The sequence below is a fragment of the Malaya genurostris genome, chromosome 1, assembly GCF_030247185.1.
Source record: "Malaya genurostris strain Urasoe2022 chromosome 1, Malgen_1.1, whole genome shotgun sequence".
NCBI lineage: Eukaryota > Metazoa > Arthropoda > Insecta > Diptera > Culicidae > Malaya > Malaya genurostris.
Window position 1 is genome coordinate 18,889,326 of NC_080570.1, and position 20,681 is coordinate 18,910,006.

The following is a 20,681-nucleotide window of genomic DNA, read 5'->3' on the forward strand; positions in this document are numbered from 1 at the left end:
GCTGCCAAACACGGGAACCTTTGAGGGCCGTTGGATGACGGAACGTTGACGAGATTTCGCGCCCGCGCAAAACCACAGACGAATGGCATTCCGGTAATGCCGGAGTCATTAAAAATTAAAGATTTTCGTTTTATGGCTTATTAAAAGGAGAACCCGAGAGAGGGAGAGAGAGAACGTTGTATGCGCTGAAACTTTTACTCAGGTAAGGGACTACCAAATTGAAACATAAAGCAGAGTGAGTAAGACAGTAACAAAGGTACCGCAAAGGGCGGCGCGGAACGACGAGTCGCAGTCGGAGTCGATTATGGGAATTGTGTTTTGAGTTTTTGCACTATTCAATCGTTAATTACCACACTCTCTCTCTCCCTCTCTCTCTCTGCTGGTTGGCTACGGTAACAATCGCAGAATGAGAAGGGCACTTGGCTTCACCGGGGTGTACTTCTGAAGGCAATCGGCGTGAGTCAGCGAGATTTATTTTTCATAATAGAACAAATATAGATCCTTCGCACCCTTTCACGGGTGCCATAGCTCTTCAAAATGAGTGGATGTAAGTTAAACAAATATTTTCCAATTGTGTTAGGAACCGAAGATCTCTTGGCACTGTCAAAAATTATGTTTAATTTCCTCAATCAGTTGACCGACCCCCTGGGCGACGTGACGATCGTGTTAATCTCTTTAGTTCTGCCTGGAGGTGTTAAGTTCCATGTTTCAAAAGTGCTGAGAATGAATAGGCTTTCTGATGAATCAACCACTCCGAAGGATATCGGTTTTGCGTTCTGGAACACACGATTAGCTATTCATTTTCTCATCTGTCGGCCGTTCGACCTCGAGCAATCGAATCGACTTCGTCATCGTGTTTATTTGTCAATGATTAGCCGGCTCACAAACGAACCGTAAATGAGAGGATCTTTTGGAGTGGTGCACCACTCAGCAGTTGTTGGAAGATTTATGATCAGTTGCAAACCAATTCAGGACACAGGCCAGTGCAACGACCACCGCCAGGGGCCGCCAAATCTCACCAATGAATGAACGGACCGATGCGCGTTCTCGAGACGAAAGTTCTGAATGAAGTTCTTTGTGAATGAAAGAGTTGAAAGAGTCGTCCGTGGAATGTTAATCCTTAGTGATAAATCGTTTCCCATCGAGTGCCGTGCCGGCCCAGTGTGATAATTGAAATTAAACCTTCTTTTTTCAAGTGAAATAACAAACCGGTGAGAGCCCTGGAGCTGAGCTGAGAAATCGATCGTATGCCCATAAGGGACTAGTTTTTCTTCTCTAGGATCGAGTAAAGCGAGTGTGCGACTCAACTTGTTCGCGCAGGTAATAAATTATGAATTTATGTGTTCCCCTCGATGGGATGACTCTCGAGAACAGAAATCATTAATCAATTGAAGCAATAAATTTCAACTATTATAAATTTGTACAAAGGCACCTACTCGGATTAGAATCGGATAACGACCGAAAAGTTTTTCACCGAACAGAAATTCCGAATTAATTCCCAGAACGTAATTCAAATCTGGTGGTGGTCAGCCTGTCCAGAGGTTTTGCGATAATTCGTTCGGAAAGCGCAATGTCAAATGCTGTTGTAGAAACGTCGTCCGGTTAATAAAACCTGGTAATTAATTAAACTGACTTATTTATGATAATGCAATGAAATTTCAATTGAGTGCAATTAGTAGAAGCGCTTGCGCTTTGTGTGCCGCGCTTCCACAAAACACATGCGCTCCGGCTACATCTTCTTCTTCTTGGGTTGCAACAGGCAGCAGGGAATCATTTTCAGGCCCAGCAATTGAATTGTAAATTTATGTGATTTAATTAGAGCCACTTTGTGGGATGTTTGCAGCACAAATATAGTACAAGCAGCAATTAATCCGTAAGTCCGTGGTGCGCGTTTGCCATTGTCATGCGGCTCAGGCCACGCCACGAACAAATGTCATATCAGTTGTAGGGGAAAGTCTTATAAAGCGTCCCTGCTAGCCAAAATGCCCCCTTTCCTTTCTTAAGCATTGAAGACTTTTCTGAACCAAAGTTTTATCACTAACACTATCTTTTCGTAGGATCTTTCTGCTATGCAAGTTTGGTGGTTGTCGTTTGCAGGAAAGTATGAAAAAACTAAAAATTTCATTTGGCAGCTTTTCGATGTAAGGTTTTGCTTCGACTAAATAGATGTTTTATCCGTCATTTCTTTGACATACTGATTATCTCAAAACAGTAACTTTATGGACATTTCAAGAAGCATAATGCATCATTGTTGTGGGATAAAAGGTATTTTGTTGTGTGTCATGCCACTGATTTGTTGTGAGACATATTTTACGGCTGCTGGGGCATTATGTCTGATGCTAGCGAAAAAAACTAAGAATGTGGCCGTTTTGAAAAATGTGTTTGTATCAATCAGTTGTCATCTTTTCTATTGGAGTCATTGAAAATTATGTTCCTCATCCTTGTTCCAATGAAATACTTACATTCTCCAGGAAAATTTATCAATACACTTGGAAATATCTCAATGTTTTCTTAAGGGGGGCATATTATAACACTTTACCCTAGTACATGTTTTTTTTCTGTGTGACTTATTCTCGAATGCCATCGTAGCAGGCATCGTATAGTTCACCGACCAACGAAGGGATGATCGCCATCGGAAATTATCGGAAACAAACAGCCAACTGCGACTGTCAGAGTTCGTCTCAAAGACGGACTGTTAATTTCGACGTAATCGATTGAATCGATTCAATCGATTCGTGACGTTTTGCTTATTTGTTTTTATTGCTTTCCAAATCATCGGTTTTGGTACCGTTTTGACAGCTGATGGCTTGCATTAGTTCTCATTTTTCTGTGGTAAAGTTTATTACGAGTTTATTCGAAAAGAAGACATCAATTTCGATGTCCACGTTGAGCAATTCCAGGAATTAACAGCTTTTGCATAGTGAAGGAAATTTTTACTCACACGTATACAAAACAATCCAACATGTTTCAGTGAATTGAATGTTCTGAAATATATAATACGGAACTGTTTGGTTTCATATAATCTAACATAGCTAAGGTCGTGGGTATCCAAAAATTCTCTGGAAGAAAAGAAGTGACTTTTCAAGGCGGTATATGTTAAAGCTTGCTTCATTTAGAATTGGAACAAACTTTTGCTCATATTGTGGCGCTCCTGGTGGACGGATTTGGAAGTTCTTGGCGCCCACGTGGCGGGAATTTTGTCAGCTTCACGTATGATTTTTGACATTCCGCAAATCGACTGTACTTTGTAAACATTCAACATGGAAGCCAAAAGAAGAGAAAAAATTGTGCACAGTTATTTGGAAAATCCATTGTGGTCTGCATCTAGAGGCTAGCTAAACAACAGAAATTGCCCAGAAATACCGTATAGCGCGTTATCAAACGGTATAAGGAAGCATTGACGACGTTTCGGAAGCCTCAAGCCAATCGTCGGAGTGGAACTGTCGACCGGAAACTGCGTGGTAAGATTTTGAAGACGATTAAGAGGAATCCTAATCTGTCGGACCGTGATTTAGCCAGAAAATTCGGTGCTGCCCATAGTACTGTGACGAGAACTCGACTCCGGGAAGGAATTAAGTCGTATCGAGCTAGCAAACAGCCAAATCGGACCATAAAACAGAAAAGTGTGGTCAAAATTCGTGCTCGGAAACTATATGCCAGGTGCTGACCAAGTTCGACGGGTGTCTTCTGATGGACGATGAAACCTATGTCGAGGCTGACTTCAGGTAAATCCCAGGTCAAAAATTTTACTTGGCAACGGCTCGAGGGGATGTTCCAGCCAAATTTAAATTTGTTTTTGCCGACAAATTTGCAAGAAAATTTATGATTTGGCCGGGTATTTGCAGCTGTGGCAAAAAAACGAAAATTTTCGTTACAAATAAGACAATGACATCGGAACTATACCAAAAAGAGTATCTCCAATAACGAATTTTGCCGTTCATTCGATGTCACGACCATCCCGTAATGTTTTGGCTAGATTTGACAAGCTGTCATTACAGCAAAGTCGTTCAAGAATGGTATGCAGAGAAAGGGGTCCAGTTTGTTCCGAAAAATCTTAACCCACCCAACTGCCCCCAGTTCTTCCGCCCTATTGAGAAATACTGGACAATCATGAAGAGGACACTCAAGGCAAAGGGAAAGGTTGTCAAAGACATCAATCAGATGACGACCCGGTGGATTAAGATAGCTAAAACGATGGACGAAGAAGGTGTGCGCCGCCTAATGAGCCGTGTTACAGGAAAAATTCGAGAATTCCTTCGGAACCGTGACGAATAATTTTATTCGCAGTTTTTCTTAAAAGTATGAAGAAAACACTACATTTGTATAAAAAAGATCTTGAATTCAATAATAAATAACTGAAATAAAGGCAATTGTCTTTGTTCCAATTCTATCTGAAGCAAGCTTTAGTTCAGCAAATTGACATACTCTTATAATATCTATAGACGTTCTTGTCCAACCCAAAACTTCCTTGGAATATATGCCTTAAGGTCTACGAATGTAACCGATGACAATAGTGAGTTTTTTTTGTGGTACATGCTCCTGGTATCACATTCAATTATGAAGAATTGCTTGTTCATCCAAAAACTACCTGGAGTTCAGACCTTCAGATCTATACCAGCGTAACAAAGTGCACTAACAAACTTATTGTTCTCGGCCCGTACTCGTGATACCACATGCAATTATTAGGTTTATAGTGAATGATTTATGCAATCCAAAAACTACCTGAAGGCCTTAAGACCAGAGTGTTTTAGGGTGTTTTAGAGGAATATTTGCACGCTTAAAATCTGATTTTCTCAGAAACGGTGACGAAAACCTAACTGACAATCTCTTAGAAAATTAGTTTAGATTGTTCTGTGAAAATTTCATAATGATTCATTGACTTTAGCGGTCGGGAAAGTCTCTTTTCCGAAGGAAGAATTGCATGGCTGAAAACGGCAACTTTCAACTTGTTCATTGAATATCTCGCCTTCAAGGGCATGGATCGAATATCTATATTGAGAATGTCTAGATAATTTAATTTAGATTAGTGCATAAAAACATAGGTGTTGGCGCGATAAAAATGAAGTGAATGTTATTTTTGTGAAGGTAAGTCGATTTCTATGCACGCGCCATTTTTTCTGCTCCAGTTTCGTGGTAAGGTAACGAAAAATGAGAGAGAAATAACATCCCAGGTAACAAGTAAGCACTAATAATGGCATTAAAATAGCCTTCTATGAGCACCAAAAATGCTTATAGCTCAATATCTGCAATCTGAAAGCTCATCTGTTGTAAGTCAATCAGAATTTAGCTTTCAGAATGCACACCAGCCGTAAATGAGCATTATCTATGAATAGCCGTATATTTTGCCAAGGTCGGCCTTAATTCAGTCTCAAGTGCGATTGAAATGCTGATTAGCGATTATTTACTGTCATAATGCGGCATTAGTATGTGCTTATTGGTTACCGGGGATCGACTCAGCAAGGCTGCCAAGCGGTAGCTTTATTGGATGGAGACACATTTTCTTCTGATGTAGTCAAACTTGTAACCGAAAATATCAAAACTTTTCTGGCCACTCGGCCCATCGAAAGTAATTTTGCACATATGCGCGAGAGCATGGAGAGAAATTTGATGCGCAGAGCGCACACGTGGTTTTATACGCAACCTATGGGCCTCAGCCCTTACGATCTATCAGAATAACAAAAGACACTAACGAATTTCGTCATTCACAGATCAGAATAGACAAGTATGCAATATGTAGTTCCATGACTATGAATATCATTGAAAAGTTATTCATAAGCTTCTGATTGCTCATGTAGATTTTAAGAACTGTTTTCACTGAAGTTCTTGGATTATTTGATCTAATATGAATAATATGAACAGCAAACAAAAAATAGACATTAGCTGTTGTAGTTCATGCTGTGGCACAGTGTAGCTCCTGAGTACAACATTCCAAGTAGTTCTTGGATCTGGCATTATCTCTTACGGATTTCCATAGTCGCAGAATATACTCCGATGGTCCTGGATGCTTTTGCGTGTGGACGAAAAGTGAGATTTGTCATGTTATTTATACTAAAATCGACTTGAATTGAAAAATCTTTTTTAATCTACCTGTAATATTGCCTTTCTTATATTACTCATATTTTCAAAAACATCACTAAGATCCAGATTTTTGTTTTCCAAACTTGAATAATATCAAAAACTTTCTTTGGTATAAACTATAGAGATGGTCGGGTCTCGGGTATTTTACCCGAAACCCGATCCGTACCGGACCCGACGGATTTTTGGTCGGGTACAAGTAAATTTTTTTATTTTCAATCGGGTACGGGTCGGGTACGGGTAAAAAAATTTACTGCTCACTCGGGTACGGGTCGGGTACGGGTATAAGAATTTCTATACCCGACCATATCACCTTTTCAATTTGTAAACAGTTTGTAAACCCTGCACGATGTATGAACAAAGCACGCTGTGTGCTAGGTGGTATCGTTTTCTGCGTACCGGTTTTGCATCATTCTGTATGACAGGTTTAAAAATTTTGATATCCTTATATTTTAGGAACCAGAAGTCGGATCTGGATAAAATAGCACAGTATCTTCTAAGACGATGAGAGCTTTAATTTGAAACATGGTTTGTGAAAATCGGTTTAACCGTTGCTGAGAAATTGAAGTGAGTTTCGTTTTTTGGAGCTTTTCTTCACTAATACCGATGCGTTTGGAAGCGGAAACCGGGGACTTGTAGTCCCAAAGTAGATTTATATACTCACTATCTAATATGATGTGTCAACTAAATGAAGTTAACAGCAAGTTTTATAAAAATGTGCACCTAGTTTCGCTATCACTTGTGAAAAAAATGCTCTTGAAGTTGAAAATTTTCACCAATCGCACTGTAATACCGGAAACGGAAGTCAGATCTGGATCAACTTTCCAGTGACTTTTAAAGAATTTTAACAACTTTTCAGGGACTTTTAAAGAATTTTAACAACCTTTTAGGGACTTTTAAAGAATTTTAACAACCTTTTAGGGACTTTTAAAGACGGCTTATAAATTTGCGCGAAAACTGAGTGCGCATTTTCTCACAAATTTACACATATTTGCATGTAATTCCAGACCCGGAAGTCGGATCGGGATCAAATTCAATAGCGATCTATGGGACCATAAGGCCTTTCATTTGAATATGAGTTTTAGAAAATTGGTTCATTCATCTCTGAGAAAATCGAGTGACATTATTTGACACATACACAAAAAAATAAAAAGTCAAAGCAAAATAAATTCAGTTTTGATGCTAAAACAACTTTTTTTTCGATAAAAGTGTCCTTCTTGCAATGATGATAGGGATCAGAATGACCGATTTTGAGACAAAATTTAATCCAAATCAAAAATGGACTTTTTCATTATATTGACTAGAATTTTGACGCAGGACTACGTCTTACAACATAAAAGTGTAACGAAACTATTTTAGATTTGATTTCTTAATAACTTTTTCCTTGTTTGAGTAGTTTCGTCTAGTCATTTAGACTTTCTCTTCATGTGTTTTCATATGCAGGGTAGTTGGATTGGTAAAACAATTTCCTCGGTTAGGAGTTAGCTACGGGTTCGAGTCCCGTCTCTGCGTTAACAATTTCGCGATTCTCATTACATTATTGTATTCGCATGTCAATCTTCCAATCTGTTTTCCCCGTTCGATACTGCTCATATTCAAAACGTAAACAATGTTTAAATAGTTGAAAAACCAACAGGTAGAAGTCACTGTGAGACCTTTTCCTGTCATTTTCGATTCTCAAAGCTTCGGTTGAATACCGACACTGCATAGTATGGGATTTTCACTGAAAACCGCAAATGACTGAAAGGGCAAATTGACTGGACATGGATTTCGTTCTCATAGTTTGCAAGCGAAACTGAGATTCACCTTAATTTCTCGTCATTTTCGTCTATTTTGAGTCAATGAAAATGACTGTTATTAGCTCTGGTTACGATAATATTTATGTAATGATTTTTTCTAGATCAAGACTTAAACTTACAAAGGACTTGGAATGGCGCCCTACTTCCTGGAATACAAACGTCCTTTTTAGGACAACAAAATCTTAAATGGTATCAAATCAGTTAATGTCTATACACATCTTGAATCCTACGTCAATCTCGCGACGGTGTCTCTGACATTACCTACTTCAAGGTTGTTCATGTGAATTGTTCTCAGTGTACCACAGTTTGGATTCTTCTCAATTTTTTTTATTCGAAAATTTGACGTAAAAGTGACTTGTTTTTAGGATTTATTATCATTGACAAAGTTAGAAAATTTCACTGATATCCTAAAAGGAGCAGCCAATATTGGTTAGAGTTGAAACGAAATTTGACTGGCATCACTGATCAATAGTGGAGTGAAAACCCATGTGATTCCAGTTGGTTATTTTATGTACTTACTTATTCATTAATAAAACCGTTTCCCATCCAACGTTTCACTAGTTCGGACTCTTGTCAGCGATCAACCAACCCTACAGCATAACAGTTATGGATCAGATAAACATTATTAACTAAACCGACCATCCGCAGAATGTGGCACTGGGGGGACACATTCCAACACATAGCCCTCGCTGTGTGCCGATCGGAGCACCAACCCGATGGCGAAAGAAGAAACGTCAGGAGGAAGGAGGAGAAGGAGAAAAAACAACATTTATGGCATCACCGGTTTGCAAGATAATTGTGAAGGAAAATTAGACATCAAGTGTTGGCATAACAAACTGCAACCGGTGCGCTGCACTGCTGCTGCTGTATGCCGCGAGGACTGCCGATGAAAAGTTAATTGAAATTAGAAATTGTGACTGTCGCCCTGCGGCCGATTTGGACTTCGAAACCGGGTGGACGTGAAGAAACTCGACAATAGTTTTATGGTCTCTGGAAGATTATGGATAGCGCGGCGATCGACACAGATGACAGATAATTATTGTCAATTGACTGTTTGGAGCTTCGCTAATTCCGATTGACAGGTGTTCAAAAGAAGGATTATAATTTCCAGTTTTCACTGTACTATACTTCAAACGCACGATTCAATCCTGTTTTTTTTTCGAATGGGACTTGTTTCGAACTTTTAATTAGCAGCAAACAATTAATTCGAGAGTCTCTGAATTCAGTTGACAATCTCGGACCGAATAAATTACTTGATCTCTTGCATCACCCCAAACCGATCGGACGCCATTGCACCGATCGATCCATCCATCCATCAGCTACCACTATCAGTCGGTCAAATCAAAATCAAATAAATTTCCAATCAAGTTTCAATCATTCTCACCGCGCAGCGCTGTCTTTTTTTTGCCGTCCGGATTCGTCAGAATTTCTCGAATTGGAAGAACCCAAATAAAAGTGCAGGTTCTTCTGACGATCGCTGATCTGCTGATGTCCTGACGATGCCAAAAAAATCCGTTTTTATTTTTGGATTCCGTCGTTCAACAAGATCAAAGCAACCCTAGGATCCTAACGGCACAGATCGAGCAGACAGACGTGTCACTTTCTGCTTTCAGTTCCAGTTCAATTTCGGAAACTGTGCCCACTAGAGATGGGCAATTCGCTCCTGAGCTGTTCCAGTGAATCGAATCATTGAAGTGAGCTGACAGCTCACAGCTCTTTTCAAAAGAACCGCAGCTCATCAGCTCACTCATTTGCTACCCAGTTCACTGCATTATGACGAAAGGAACACGCTACGAGCTGATCGGATCTTCGGCTCTTTAAGAGATTCAATTTAGTCGACCTCAATTAAAGATAAATTAATTCGCATTGCATTCATTGCATCAATGCGAATCAATGAGTCAATTCCGATCATGCATATGAAAGAAAACCGGTGCATAAGAAAAACGGCGCACAAAATGAAATTTAAGTTCAAACTAAAAGAGCTGATGAGCTGATACATCGAATCGATTCACTTTGGTGAGCTGATCGGTTCGGAGCTGTTCACTAAAATGAGCTGTTTTGCACGCCTCTAGTGCCCACTACCGCAGTGCTGCTGGTTTCCAATTTATACCATGCCGAAGTGGCGCAACCGAACGAGGCAAATTTTAACGTTTCAATAATAAAACATGCCCTCTCAGCGGCTCACGATTCCCGACGAATGACGACGCCTGGCTGAAGTTCGGTTCGGTGCGGTTCGGTTCTGTTGCAGCAACCGGCTCGATTCACTGGGCCGGTTCGGGGAGTCGGTGGAGGCGCGAGCAATAATAAATTATAATACAAGATAAATTTAATTTACATTTACACTTTTATGTTAATAGTTTAATCTAATTTTCTCAATGTAAACTCGTTCGGTCGTTTCGTTTTTCCTCACGGATGAGGACCAGGAGGTTGGTTGGCACTAGGAAGAGAATGGCCGCGGTTTTGCTGTCCGAACTGAGGCCGGTACCTGGAGAGTGGTTAGCATGGCTTAGTGGTTTGCCATTATTTTTGCTGCTGTTTGTCTCATTTTCCTTGTCTTTCGCCCATTAATGTCCACCTATTACCAGGTATTTACTTCAGAGTGGGCAAGATAAGCGGACTTTGTTGGATCGTGATTTCTTCTGTCGGCCGCTGGGGTTGTTCTGTGCTGCGACAGGCCTACTACAGTTAGAGTGAAAAATAGTTTCGAGAAAAGAAATCTGGAAAAAACTTTTGGTAAATCGTAGTAGTCCTAGATTAAGATGAGACTTTCAAACTTGCTTGTGAATAGTTTTTCTCCACATGCAAATATTTTAACATTATTTTCTCCCTTTCATAATCATCCAGCATCAGGGTTGCCACATTTAAATCTGCATTTTTCAGAAGAAAAATCTGTAAATCTGTATCGGGAGCTCAAAAACCTGTATTGAAAATCTGTATATAGAAGTGATAAGAAATCGAAGCACAACGCAATGAAAAAGCCTTTAGAACCCAAATTTAAAGAAACCAGTCTAGTCTGAATTTCATGATTTTGAAGTTGAAAAAACGCTGGAAGTTGCTTTTGCGTTGGAGCCTTTCCAAATAATGATTTGACGAAAAACTTTCAAAATCCAATCTGAAAGTGAAACTTAATCTGGTCTCTTTTTAGAATTAACACACAATCAGGATAATGTTTTCGCTTTGAAATAATAATCAATACCATCATTTAATATATTTTAACTTGATCTTTATTCAATTTTCAATCCCCGCTATCAAAAATCTGCACAAATCTGTATTTTTTGCCAAAAATCTGTAATCTGCATATACAGAATCTTGGTCACAAATTTATCTGAAAAATCTGTAAAATGCAGATTAATCTGTATATGTGGCAACCCTGTCCAGCATTCGTGTTCATAGCCTACACGTTAACCTAATCATACTCAAACTCATTGTAGCTATCACATAACCATATTAACATTCTCCCGTTCGGGGAACAGTTCTACACAGGCAAAAATACCTTTTAGGTCGGATAATTGTCAAACTCTTAGAGAATAAATAAGCAACTATAAAATATATTTTTGCAAAGCAGGCTTGTTTAAACTCACTCTCCTAGGCTAAATTTCAGCACCTTGGACTCAACGCTACCCATCAAATCGCGTGCGCAACACTTGCAAACAAATAACGAAATAAGCAATGACCGATTGCATATTTCGTTATTTCATTAGCATTAGCATTAACATTAGAGACCGCCCGTGTGTTGCTACTCCGTTATTGATCTGAACCAATTGAGATTGCAAAATGATTTTTTGAAGTAACATGTTTGGGAATAACACATTGTTTCACACTGTGCAAACTGTATTGAACCATGCATGCTGATCAATACCGACGCCGGCCACGTCCGAATGCAGATCTACTTGGGAGGGAAAGGATTGTTAGTTCGATGCATGTTGCTACTAGGAACCGAGGAATCCTCTGCATTTCCACATGCATCACAGGAGAGGATACTTTGTTAGTAAATGTTTTAATAATGTTATCATGTGTTTATTGCTCTGGGTAGCCGGCTACCAAGAATGTTTTAAAGTATTATCGTTTTATGTGTTACTTTGTGCTGGCATCAATCTCCGAAATTGACAAAACTCCGGACAGCCGGCTGTCGAGTATGCAGTCATTCGTTTATGCATCTACCTTTCGCGTTTTTTTAGTCATGCAAAAAAAAACAGACTACAAAGTTGATTCATTGCATTGAAATATTCTAAACAGTTATTATAAAATCATTTTAAATCACCAAACAAAGGTCAACAGATTTCACACGCGTCTTGATTCTTTATTATTTCCGCTTTCTTATTTTAATTATTTATTAAAATTATTAATTGGTTATATTAGTTGATCTGGGCAGCCGGCTACCGAGAAAAATATTAATTTACTGTTTGAAATATTAATATCAAGTGTTTTTTACTATGTATTCAATATACCGATATATGTTATCTCTGTTATTAACTTTGTAATATAAACGGATTTGCGCATTTTTTCATTCAATTTATAATCCTGAAAGACAATCAATAACATGGAAGAAGAAAACATTCCTAATAAAACTTTTCTCCGAAGCCCTTTGGAAATTGATAGGTTGAATGAAGAGATAATTTAGTAAAATAGAGTAATCAGAAGTAAAACATTGAAAATATCTGATAACTGAAAGGAAAAAGAAACTCCTGCAATTGTCGCCTTTTACGACATGGAAGCAGGAACCCAGTGGATCTATTCTTGGTTCATTTTTTTCCGCCGGATTCCACACGGCATCTAGGCTGGTACAGTCCGGAGAGAGCTAATAGGTACTATCAATCTCCTAGTGGACCCCAGCCCCTCGATTGCATATTTCGTTATTTCAACACAAAAACCCAATGCATAAATTCATGTAATTTTTTTTATATTGAATTTTTGTTCACGATATAACCCCACCGAACCCACTGTGCATTTCTCACACCACCACCATACGAAATAGTAGTGAGCAAGCAATATAAAAAACAAATGAAAAGTTTATGAAATTCACTAGAAACTTTTTCAAATTTCGGTGGTTTCGGCTAAAGTTTTAAAATTTAGAGTTGCCTTTTTAGATTTTTTTTGAAATTTCGCTTCAAACACTATTTTTCAGTTCTAAAATCATCCCCGTGGAACGGAACAGTAACCGTTTATACATTTCAAAAGCCAATGACGGTTCGGCCAAGCATTAGCAATTAGTGGCGTTGCATGCCCCCTTGTAGGCTGTTGTAATCCTACATTTAATCCCTGAGAATTCAAGAGCTACAAATTATTTTTGTTTACATTTCTCGTTGTCGGGTTTTTTAGCTTTCATTCTGTTACACTGGAACTGTGTTTTTTTAAATTAATGTTTCATTTTTTCCAATGTGTTCATTATAACTTAGTGTTTATGTTCTATTATATATCCTATGCTTACGATAGTTCTAGCGTGTGCGACCGCTTCTTTTTCGAATATCACCGTTCTTTTCCATGGGGCTGTCTTTGTTAGTTTCAAGTGTTACGAAATGTTACATGCGTTACACTTTATTAAGCTCTAAGTTTTACGCAGCATTACATGCGTTACTTTTTAGTTATTTTTTGGTTACGTTTTGGTAAATTTTAAGTGTTACGAAGCGTTACATGCGTTACTTTTTTTAGTTATAGGCGTTACGAAGCGTTACATGAGTAATATTTCTGTAAGTCATACGCGTTACGAAGCGTTACATTTTGGTTTGTTATAAGCGTTACATGCGTTACTTTTTTGTGAATAATAGGCGTTACATGTGTTACTTTATGATAAGTTAGAGGTGTTAAGAAGCATTACATATTTTTTTGGTGAGTTATAGGCGTTTCAGAGCGTTACTCTTTTGTGAGTCATAGGCGTTACGAAAAGTTATGTGTTTCTTGTTTCAGAGCTATAGGCGTTACAAAGCGTTACATGCGTAACTTTTTTGTGAGTCATACGCGTTACGAAGCGTTCCACGCGTTACATTTTTGTGAATCATAAGCGTTACTAAGCTTTACATGTGTTACTTTTTTGTAAGTTATGGGAGTTATGAAGCGTTACATACGTTATTTTTTCGTGAGTTATAGGAGTTACATAGCGATACATGCGTTACTCTTTTGTTAGTCATAGACGTTACGAAGCGTAACATGTTACTTTTTTTTAGTCATAGGCGTTACGAAGCGTTACATGCGTTACATTTTTGTTAGTTATAGGCGTTACATGCATCACTTTTTTGTGAACCATAGGCGTTATGAAACGTTACATGTATTACTTTTTTATAAGTTATGGGCGTTATGAAGCGTTACATACGTTATTTTTCTTGCGTTATAGGAGTTATAGAGCGTTACTCTTTTGTGAGCCATAGGCGTTACGATGCGTTACATGTGTTACTTTTTTGATTCAAAGGCGTTACGAAGCTTTACATGCGTTACTTTTTTATGAGACATAGGCATTACGAAGAGTTACATTTTTGTTAGTTATAGGCGTTACGAAGCGTTTCATGCGTCACTTTTTTGTTAGTTTTAGGCGTTACGAAGCGTTACATGTGTTACTTTTTTGTTAGTTATAGGTGTTACATGCTTACATTATTACTACATTATTACTGTTACATTATTACTTTTCGTGAATCATAGGCGTTACGAAGCGTTACATGCGTTACTTTTTTGTTAGTTATAGACATAACATGTTGTGTGGTGTTTTATTTTTTGGTGAATCATGACGTAACGAAGCGTTACATGCGTTACTTTTTTGTTATTTATAGGCGTTACGAAGCATTACATGCGTTATTTTTTAGTAAGTTATAGGCGCTACAAAGCGTCACGTGCGTCACTTTTTTGTGAATTATAGTTATTTGTTATGATGTTACGAAGTGTTTCATGTTAAGTGTGTATGAAATAGAGTGATAATGCAAAAATAAGAAAGAATCTTCTTAATTTAGTTCAAAATTGTTTCAATTTGTAAGTTGTTGATAGACTGCTAATGACTTTTGTTCGGATGTGACTCCCGGTTCCGGAACAACAGGGTGAAGTGTGTTTAACCAAATTTATATTTTGATGCTTCGCTTCGAAGCGGAGACAATGATTTCCAGAGCATATGCAATAAAGTTACAGCATTTCGTGAGGATTTTAGAATGACTATTCTATACTAAAAGTCTTGAAATCAAGAAATCTTTACTTTGCTTTACGTTTCGTTTTAGACTCATCAGCGTATAATAGTTTATGTTGAACTGTTATGCTACCTAGCGGTTCAACATAACCTACTACTAAATACTTAGTGTTTGAAGTCGAATTTTGCTAGTTGTTAGGGAATCAATGTCAGTATGTATTTAACCTTTTTTTTTCTACGGAGAAATCCGTGGCGTCACGAATGAACTGGGGTGACAGTCAGTGCAGTTTTTACTATTTACATTAACCACCCCTAATGAAATGTAAAAATAATTGAGGCTTTCTGTAACGATAAAAATTTAATCTTCTGTTCTTCGTTGCAGAAGCTGACACATGACGCAAACAGTTGCGTTTGTGCCGCACTAAGAACCGCCGAAAGGCAACGCCAATCGCACCCCAATTAATCACTCAAACAACATTAAGATAATTCGCTTGTAAGCATTCATTTTCCCGATAACTCTAATGATCTCGTATCGGAACCGGCGAATCCACCAACCAGCCCTGGCGGCTCAGCAATGCGAATTTTGCGAATAATCGATGAGACAACCGGCCGACCGCTGCCATTTTTCATGCAACAACAGCGCGATTCGCGAAACGCAACGCCTGCTGTGCTGCGTGCCTGGCTACAATTTTGCAACCGTGCGCACCGGTCGGGACCGCAAAAGATTTGCCAAACAACAATAATAATAATGATAATAATAACAATAATAATAATCACACGGAACCACCCGCGATCCCATTTCAACCAGAATATTAGTTGATTTTCTGAATTCGATTGGTTAAAATTTGGTACAACTAATCGATTGTTGTTTTAATTAAACTGTCATTTTTGTTTTTCGATTAGCAGAAACGATGGTTGAAACAACTAATTTAACTGTTTGAAAAAAAAATGCTGTCAATTAGTGAGGACACATACCTTTCAATTTCAACAAATATTTTAGTTGAAAGAACTGGTGTTGTTATTGAAACAAAATTCTGTTAGTTGAAAAATAAATCGGTATTATTTGTTTTAGACATGAGTATTGAAAGTGAAAAAATGAGTATTGAAAGATGATGCCTTCAAACGGTTGAACTAAAGTTATGCACTGATAATTTTACTAAGTTTATATGAGCTTAGGTGCATTCAATCGCAGCGCCTCTGTGTGTTTGAAACCCTTCGCTCTTGTTACTTTTATGAATTAAATTCATGTCAAAAAGCGTTTTATTGCTAATGCATGAACATCATCATCGGTATCAAACAGTTGGAAGTAAAACAGTCTGCTGGAAGTAAATCAATGATCGAATTTGAAGTATAAAATTTTTGCGCATACCTGAAAGATTACGAGATGATCATTCATTAACATTTTCTAATTTGTCACCAGATCTTTTTCATCTTAAACAAGGTTAACTTTAACACAACACCGCTGTTAGATAAACACTTGTTATCATAAATTTTTCAAATCGAATGAACACAATTTCACCAAACGCTTTAACCATCGATGTTGTTTTCATTGACATTTTGAAGCGACGCGAACAGATTTCAACTAGAAAAGTTGTTGATTTTGCATTGCGATTATTGTTTTGCTTTCAACTGTCTCCGGTATTTGACAGCATTCAAAACAACATATTTTTCAACTACTTGAATATATGCAAATCAAAAACCATTTTGGTTGAATCAAAAAGAAATTAGTTAAATCAACTATCGCAAAAATCAAAAACTGCGATATCGCAATTTTATGATCGAAGGGTTCTCCGTGCAACAACCCGTGCCGGGTGCGCTCTCTGCTGGTCCCACCGTGGATAAGGTAAGCTGAGCACGAATGGAAAGGTGTAGGTGTTGGCAGGAGGAGGCATTCCCGCGCCTGGGGTCAGATCGAAACGGAAGCCTAAAGCAAAACACTAGCAAATTACCCGGCTACCAAGTTTGGCCGGATGACAGGCCCGAAATTCCAAATATCTTGGAGCGGTTTCGTTCTGTCACCCCGGGCCCGGCATCGCCTGCTTGTTGCTGTTGTTGTTTTTGTTGTTGGCGAAATGGGGATAACGGAAAAGAGAATACGAATCGGATCAGGATGGTAGGAGCAATTAAAAATATTTGTGGCTTTTCAGATTGACGTGAAAAGTTGCTTTTAGTTGTGCCAAATCCATTGAGAATATGTAGTTTTATAAATTTATTGATTCTAAACAATCAATCAACGAATCGATTCGGAAACATATAACTTAAACATGTATGGTAACATCGTTTCAGTATTTCAATAGCATACTATTGAAAAATAGGCTTGAAACGACCTATGTTTTAACGAGCCAATCACAGCATGCCATCATGATGTCATCCATTTGATTTCTCTCGCACGGCCGACAATTTTGATCGTTGCTTTACACCTCGCGTTTCCTTTAGTAGCAATTCTGCTTCGATCGATATAAGGAGGATTTACGTCATGCAAGAAAAAGTATCGCTCCCTTCTGCATCGTAGGAACCTTCGCACAAAAAAGAATCTATAAATATATGCCTTTTTACAATTTTAACTTTAGTTGGTGCCAGGTTGCTTGTGTAGTGAGCGGGATGACAAAACCGAGCTACATCCAATCGCTCGCTAGGTACTCGCTTTTGTGCTGTGTGTGTGGATGCCATTTTCCGTCTGCTGCACATCGTGTTCGCTTGAGCATATTGAAAAACGATCAGCTGTTGATTCTACGGTAACTTGCAGTTCAATTTAGAACTATCGGCGATAGATTTTTCGGACCTCATTTGAAGCGCATGCATCTCAATGTCACATTTGTCACATCTAACTTGATTCGAAAGCATCACTTCAACGCTTAAAAATTGATTGGTTTGTTATGAATATCATACTCCTTGAATGCTCTTGACGATGACATATTGGCAACTGAAGGTTCTAACTTCCTAAAATTAGCCTTATATTTCAAGAGTATTTCACAATTATTTACCTATTTTTCAATTTTAAATCAGTTAATGGGAGAGTTTGAATTTTTTTGTGGCAGCCGATGACAGAGAGTCGAATGATTCCTATTCACTTTTCGGTGTAACTATTTTCAACCAAATGACTTTCAACGAAACGCTATTCAACGAAACGACTCTCGATGAAGCGACTACCGACAAATTGACTTATCTTAAAACTTAAAATTATGTTTCGGTGAAATGATTCCTGGCCAAACGGTTTTCGGACGAAATGACATTTGGCGAGACGGCTTTCGACATAACGTCTTTCGGCGAAACGGGTTACAATTGAAAACATTTTCCAAGAAACGGTTATTGACGAGAGGACATTCATTGAAATAGTTTTCGGCCAAACTACTTTCGTTGAAACCACATTCGATGAAATTTACACAGCTTCAAGGTTTTTCAGGACTTTCAAATTTTTTAACGATTTTTAAAGATTTTTAACGATTTTGAACAATTTTTTTTTTAATTTATTGAACGATTTTTTAACGATTTTCAAGATTTTCAATAATGTTCAACAATTTTCAAGATTTTTCAACAATTTTCAACAATTTTTAACAATTTTCAAGATTTTCCAGATTTTCCAGATTTTTCAGATTTTCCAGATTTTTCAGATTTTTCAGATTTTTCAGATTTTTCAGATTTTTCAGATTTTTCAGATTTTTCAGATTTTTCAGATTTTTCAGATTTTTCAGATTTTTTAGATTTTTCAGATTTTTCAGATTTTTCAGATTTTTCAGATTTTTCAGATTTTTCAGATTTTTCAGATTTTTCAGATTTTTCAGATTTTTCAGATTTTTCAGATTTTTCAGATTTTTCAGATTTTTCAGATTTTTCAGATTTTTCAGATTTTTTAGATTTTTCAGATTTTTCAGATTTTTCAGATTTTTCAGATTTTTCAGATTTTTCAGATTTTTCAGATTTTTCAGATTTTCAAGATTTTCAATGATATTTTACGATTCTGAACGATATTTAACTATTTTCAACACATTTCAACGAATTTCAACGGTTCAAAACAATTTTGTGCGATTTTCAACGATTTTTAAAGATTTTAACGATGTTTAACGATTTTTAACGATTTTTAACGATTTTTAACGATTTTTAACGATATTTAACGATTTTTAACAATTTTTTAACGATTTTCAAGATTTTCAACAAGGTTCAATAATTTTCAAGATTTTTCAACAATTTTCAACAATTTTTCAGATTTTTCAAATTTTTCAGATTTTTCAGATTTTTCATATTTTTCAGATTTTTCAGATTTTTCAAATTTTTCAGATTTTTCAGATTTTTCAGATTTTTCAGATTTTTCAGATTTTTCAGATTTTTCAGATTTTTCAGATTTTTCAGATTTTTCAGATTTTTCAGATTTTTCAGATTTTTCAGATTTTTCAGATTTTTCAGATTTTTCAGATTTTTCAGATTTTTCAGATTTTTCAGATTTTTCAGATTTTTCAGATTTTTCAGATTTTTCAGATTTTTCAGATTTTTCAGATTTTTCAGATTTTTCAGATTTTTCAGATTTTTCAGATTTTTCAGATTTTTCAGATTTTTCAGATTTTTCAGATTTTTCAGATTTTTCAGATTTTTCAGATTTTTCAGATTTTTCAGATTTTTCAGATTTTTCAGATTTTTCAGATTTTTCAGATTTTTCAGATTTTTCAGATTTTTCAGATTTTTCAGATTTTTCAGATTTTTCAGATTTTTCAGATTTTTCAGATTTTTCAGATTTTTCAGATTTTTCAGATTTTTCAGATTTTTTTATGATTTTAAACGAATATGAATCATTCTTAACGACTAAACGATTTTCAAGCGATTTTCAGGAGATTTTCAAGAGATTTTCAAAAGATTTTCAAGCAATTTTTAAGAGATTTTCAAGAAATTTTCAAAAGATTTTCAAGAGATTTTCAAAAGATTTTCAAGAGATTTTCAAGAGATTTTCAAGAGATTTTAAAGAGATTTTCAAGAGATTTTCAAGAGATTTTCAAGAGATTTTCAAGAGATTTTCAAGAGATTTTCAAGCGAATTTCAAGTGATTTTCAAGAGATTTTCAAGAAATTACAAGAGATTTTCAAAAGATTTTCAAGAGATTTTCAAGAGATTTTTAAAAGATTTTCAAGAGATTTTCAAGAGATTATCAAGAGATTTTCAAAAGATTTTCAAGCAATTTTTAAGAGATTTTCAAGAAATTTTCAAAAGATTTTCAAGAGATTTTCAAGCGAATTTCAAGTGATTTTCAAGAGATTTTCAAGAGATTTTCAAGAGATTTTCAAGAGATTTTTAAGAAATTTGCAAGAGATTTTCAAGAGATTTTTAAAAGATTTTCAAAAGATTTTCAAGAGATTTTCAAGAGATTTACAAGAGATTTTTAAGAGATTTTCAAGAGATTTTCAAGAGATTTTCAAGAGATTTTCTAGAGATTTTCAAGAGATTTTAAAGAAATTTTCAAGAGATTTTCAAGAGATTTTCAAGAGATTTTCAAGAGATTTTCAAAAGATTTCAAGAGATTTTCAAAAGGTTTTCAAGAGATTTTCAAGAGATTTCAAAAGATTTTCAAGATATTTTCATGAGATTTTCAAGAGATTTTCAAAAGATTTTCATTAGATTTTCAAGAGTTTTTCAAGAGATTTTCAAAAGATTTTCAAGAGATTTTCAAGAGATTTTCAAAAGATTTCAAGAGATTTTCAAAAGGTTTTCAAGAGATTTTC